At 41.5% G+C, this 6,000-nt stretch overlaps 1 protein-coding gene across 2 annotated transcripts in view; it reads left to right on the top strand.

Moving 5' to 3' along the window:
* The first annotated feature begins 1,373 nt into the window (after window positions 1-1,373).
* MAG (myelin associated glycoprotein) overlaps window positions 1,374-6,000 on the top strand; it is a 279,098-nt gene continuing 274,471 nt past the window's right edge. For both annotated transcript variants that reach the window (XM_063436498.1, XM_063436499.1), the window contains exon 1: window positions 1,374-1,412. The gene's annotated coding sequence lies outside the window, so the exon portion shown is untranslated. The remainder of the gene's footprint in view (window positions 1,413-6,000) is intronic.

Below are 6,000 nucleotides of genomic sequence, written 5' to 3'. Positions count from 1 at the left end.
ATGCACAGAATTGACATTAGGCAGCCTGGAACACTGTCTCTTGTGCTCGGGGTGCAACTAGCCACAGATGCACAATCAACAATATCTCTGTATGTGCAGTGTTTAAAGCAGAACCAGACTGCCATAACCACTTCAAATCACTGAAGTTGACATGGTGGTTGGAGTAACATGTAATAAAATGTCAACTTGAAGTATCTTCAAAATGAATCTCAAATTTGAGGCTAGAATAGCTGAAGCTAAAGCTTAGCTGACTTTAAGAATGTTTGATTATTCGGCTGTTTTGACCTTAAATTTGAAATGTCCTTTGAATTCTCCTTCTTCTGAATTCTCACTTTAGTGGATAACCCTGGCAGTGAATGTCGAATCTGAAGGACACAAAGAGTGCGGCATACAAATATGGCGTCCTGTAGCAGTTTTGATGCTCTCTCTAAATGCACGAAGAAGGTTGTTTTACCTTTTCTACGTTGTCGCACTGCGTTTTCTATGGCAACCGTGGCCAATCTAATGCTTCCTTATATGTAAGCATTGGGATAGTGTGCATGCGCAGGGCGCCAATCACATGCTTCATTTGGAGCGCCTCCAGTGGTTGTCAGTATGGAAACATTTCTACAAGACATCAGTGTTTTCCATTGCACGGTTCAAACTAATGAGGGCATTCAGGCTGGTTATTTTAGGTCTATGATTGGAAGCTTGCATGCTAGGCCAGAAAGTGTGTGCACCAATGATCAGCCACAATCTTTCTTTTCTCACCACATGCTGGAGATCCCGGAGAATCACATACCTCAGTTTAATTAATAGATTTTAACCCCGTAGGGATCGGTGACACATTTTACCTTCATAACAACCTGTTTTTAAAGATCTTGTGCCAGAATGGAATGGCTCACACAGTTTACATTCCTTCCTGCACACACACACACACACATACACATATATATATATATATATATAGAGAGAGAGATCCCCCCGCTAGATTACCAAGGCATTCATTGCAGGGCTATGGTCCTTAGGGAATAGACCAGGATGACAGTAAAGTGTAAAATCTGGTCATTAAGAGCTTAATATAAGATTTATAAAAACTGTTGTAGTTTATATATTTTTTACTAATTTTTTTGATCTATTTATCTTTATTATCTATTATATTGTGTAAATATGTTTACTGGATATAGGCTAAGGGAACACTGAGTTCTGTATTATGTTCCTGCCATACTTCTAAGCCAAAGTGTTAGAGAGATCCAGATCGGCTTAACAAAGATCCTCTTGTGAGTGACAGTCAGCCATTCTCTGGCTGTTTGTCCATTGTCCCACACTGAGGGTGGCATTGCTTGGTACTATCTGAGTGTCAGCTAGCAATGACACAAACAAGCCCATATCTCCAAAAGACGAGGATAAGACGAGACACGGCAGGAGTCCTGGTAAAGTTTACTTTATAATATTGTTTGAAATTGTGACTAACCGTAGTGCACTGGAGAGAGGAAAGACTCGAGTAACCTCCTTTATGGATTCCCTAGAGAACCTTGGTTTAATACTATGCATGCCCCCTGACAGCGCCAGCACTTACTGTGTTGGGTTATAGCACATATCAGACGTCTCCATCCTAGTATCAATGGATTTGGAATTTTGGTAATCGTTTTGTTAAAATGTTTTATATGGTAACGCTTTGTATAACGGTTGCCTGCGTTCAAAATGCTGATTGTTAAAATGTTAATTTGTTTAGTTTCTGACTAGGGGGGTGTAAAATGAATTCTGACGTGTTTCAGAAATGTGATTGGAATTTTTGTGATGATAATTCATTTGCTGGTGATTTTCTAGAAGGAAAATCTGGAAGAAATTATCATTTAACATGAAATGTAATTTAATGTTATTTAATGTGCACTCTGATGCTGAAGTCCTGCAGTAGAAAGATGTCCCATTGTAACAGAAGGATTTAAGTTGAATTGTTTATCTTCTGTGTCTGGCTGAGCGTTATAGTAGTTCAGGATTAGTTGGCAGTATGTTAGACTGGGACAGCTAGTCTGGGTATTTTAATGCTCAGACAATGGTACTATGTCAGAACCATGGGAAAGTAAAAGGATTATCATCCAGACGTATTGGTTTACTGGAGAAGTTCTTAGAAAGGGGTGCAGATCACTATTAACTGCCGTTGATCCAGAATTCCTCTATATAAGTAAAGGGGTGCAGACATGGGTGGATTAAAATAGAGGCTGATGGAGCTGCAGCTCCAGGCCCATATCCATGGAATAGGCCCATTGATTTAAAGAAAAAAAAACGTAGTTAAGTTTGGAAGCTGAAGAGGGATGTATGGGAACAAAACTGGTGCGGACTGGCTGACAATGAAATTAGTTATGGTAAATCTGACTTTGCACACTATGCAAATGCTCTTACTGCTTCGGTCTCTCTAACATTGTGGCATGTTCCCTTTCTTCTACACTCACTACATCCACCTTTTCTTTGTCCCAGACTGTATAATAGGAGCTTCTGCCTGCTAGTAATAAGGTAAGGAGAGGAGTGGATCAGCAAGTGCGAGGGGACAGTCTTTAGAAAGCATGGAGCGAGTGCATCATTAGAAACACTTATGCCAAGCTCCGGGTGCTCCATCTAATTCTTAGGGCAGACACGCCCCCTTTTTGGGAATGTTTGTCCCTTTGGGCAGTTTTGGACAAGTGATTCCTTTTACCCTGCCCACCAAAATTCTGCTTCACTGGACACTGCTGTTAAAGGGTATTAATATACTGGAGAGGTGAAAGCGACAGATTAGCATAGGGTATGTGTTTTCTGATTGCTATATCCTGTTTCCCTCCAGCACCATCTCCACCAGATACATGACGCTTGGGAGGTATAACCGTTTTAGTTTTTCTGTCGATAAGATTCTGTAATAAGGCCCATCATAGTTGTCAGCACCAGGCCCAATGGGCTCTTAACCTGGCCCGGGTGCAGATCACCATTGATCCAGAATTCCTCTTTATAAGTAAAGGGGTGCAGATTGTCATTGTTATAAATCAATGCCCGATTCATGACAATGAGTCTCTAAACTAACGTCATGAGCACAGTATTTATTTATTTACTTATAAAATATTTTACTAGGAAGGGTACATTGAGCTTTCTCTCGTTTTCAAGCATGTCCTGGGTTCACAAAACATTGCATTAATACAATATGAGCCCTTGCCAATAACAGTTAGTAGCTGTAGGTATATTTAGCGCTGAAGGTGGGGTAAATACAGACTTAATACTCAGTCTTGACAGGCACACCCATTATGGATGTTACCAGTGAAACCAGTTAGTCACTTGCAACATCCCCTGAAGTCCTGCCCACCCATCCTGAGTCCAAATGATATTTCTGCAAAGGGACACAATAGTCACCAACACAACTTTAGATTAATGAAGCAGTTTTGGTACAGATCTCACCCCTGCCATCTCACTGCTCAATTCTTTGCCATTTAGGAGTTAAATCACTTTTTTATGCAGCCATAGCCACACCCCCCTGCATGTGATTTGCATAGCCTACCTAAACACTTCCTTTAATGAATCATCTAATGTTTACACTTCCTTTATTGCACCTTCTGTTTAATTTAGAATTTCCTATCTACTGCTCTTTTAATAGCTTGCTAGACCCCACAGGTTATTATAATAAAATTGGTAAAATATTAAAAATAGTAAATACTCACAAAGGTGGAGCAGGCAAACATCTCTATGGATAAGGTGCCGGTGGTATGATCCCCACCTGGAATTTCTTTGGAGTAGACAGGAAACGAGGTAGTCAGGAAGTAAGTATGATATTACAAAATAAAACTATTAAAAACAAAAGGTAATTGGCACAGTATGCAAGTATAGTGACCAAAAAAACTTTATTCAAATAAAATACTAAGTAATACTTTCCATAATGAGCTTTTCCAAATGTCATTTTGGGTCACACAACACCATCTTCTACGGACACTCACCAACACATCCTGTAAGTGGGGATTATACCACTATACGCTATCAAACCTGGAGCTGGTCATAGCTCCACCAAATGTGAGTAACTTCCGTTCTTTTATTACCTATTACTCATCTAAGCTGACATATTGCACTATTGTTTCCCATTTTTTTGTCTTGCATATATCTATGGATTACACTAACAAATCTTCTAGCCATCATATTCGCTGACACAAGGACCTACTGCCTACTCAAGAATTCCTATTGCACTGCAAGTACTCCTAATTATTGATAGACTTTGTTGGCCTATGTTTCAGACTGCTTTGGACTATTTTATTTACCCACACCTACTGTATATTATTGCATATTGCACTTTATTGTCATTCCTCGACTTTTGTGACGCAGAATATTCAGGGGAACCCACAGCTTACAGTAGGGAAAAACAAATACAAATTAAATACAAATTATTGTTTAGTGGATATACCCCAAGTGGAAACTTGCATTTCATTGGAGTATACCGCTTGTCTGAAGCCTTTGGTATCCCTCCCCTTCTAGCCCCGCCCAGACTTTCTGTGGCTGTCCAATCAAAGACTTTCCAATTCAGCTCAATGAGAATTCTTTGCAATGCAGGTGCTCTGGGCAATTGCTGCCTATTGGGTTTAGTGCAAATAAGCTTAACAAACCACGAAGTAACAGGACCGGTTGTCTGATTGACAGCCGGGGGGGGGGGGTGTAACCTCAACCCGGGTCCTGCTCTCCCCCTGGGCAGTCTTGCAGCCTTAGGTGGGGGGTAATGTAACATATTCATCCTCCCCTTGCGGTATCTGCACTCAGCGGCTATGCGTCAGTGTACCTGAATCCTGCAACATGTTGATGGACGCCGGCCGCTGCGGATCCACACCAAATTATAGCCCCATGTCCGGCCACATTGAAGACGATGTCGGCGTGCGCGTGATGTCACGCGGGAGATGCGCATGCACGTTCTCGGATCATAGGCCGATTTCGGCCAATCAGATTTGTAAAGGGCACATTTTTACTTCTCCTCATTGCCCTGTTGTGGTTTCCCTTAGTGGTTGTCCGAGAGCGTGTTCCTGAGCGTTTATTTCGGGTTATTGACTTTGGCTTCATTTGACTTCCCTATATTCTGGTATCCCTGACTTCTGGCTTTCCCTTATCGTTGTGTCCCATTCTGTGCCCCTCCGACCTCGGCAAGTATTCTGACTATTCATTGGTACGTTAAGTCCGGCCATTCTAAGGCCCAGTAAGTTACCTTTTAGTCCTAGATATGATATAGTTCTACGTGCTGGATCAACTAATAATCCTGATATACAACCGCTAAACTCACTACCACAGCACCTAACCCATCCATACTGCAGCCCCTTACCAGTACAGCCCCTATAAACACGACTACAGCCCCTTACCAGTACAGCCCCTATAAACACTGCACTCATACACACACACTGCATTCATACACACACTGCACTCATACACACACACACTGCATTCATACACACACACTGCACTCATACACACACACTGCACTCATACACACACTGCACTCATACATACACTGCATTCATACACACACACTGCATTCATACGCACACTGCACTCATACATACACACACTGCATTCATACACACACTGCACTCATACACACACACACTGCATTCATACACACACTGCATTCATATACACACTGCACTCATGCACACACACTGCATTCATACACACACACTACATTCATTATATACACACACACTGTAAATAAATATTCAATTAATATAATTTTTTAGGATCTAATTTTACTTAGAAATTTACCAGTAGCTGCTGCATTTCCCACCCTAGTCTTATTCTCGAGTCAATAAGTTTTCCCAGTTTTTTGGGGTAAAATTAGGGGCCTTGGCTTATATTCGGGTCGGATTATAGTCGAGTATATACGGTAATATATATTGAAAAAAAAAGTAGTAATCTGGCACTCTACCTTAAGTCAGAATTATTCAATAAACCAAGGTGTGGCGGAACCCGCCTCGCCACTGGGCATTGGAGAGGCCTGGCTGCCCGCCTCCTACCTGCTGACTATGGCCCCTG

Source organism: Pelobates fuscus, chromosome 11, assembly GCF_036172605.1.
Source record: "Pelobates fuscus isolate aPelFus1 chromosome 11, aPelFus1.pri, whole genome shotgun sequence".
NCBI lineage: Eukaryota > Metazoa > Chordata > Amphibia > Anura > Pelobatidae > Pelobates > Pelobates fuscus.
Note: the sequence above shows the minus strand (reverse complement) of the source record. Positions and strands in the feature narration are given on the sequence as shown.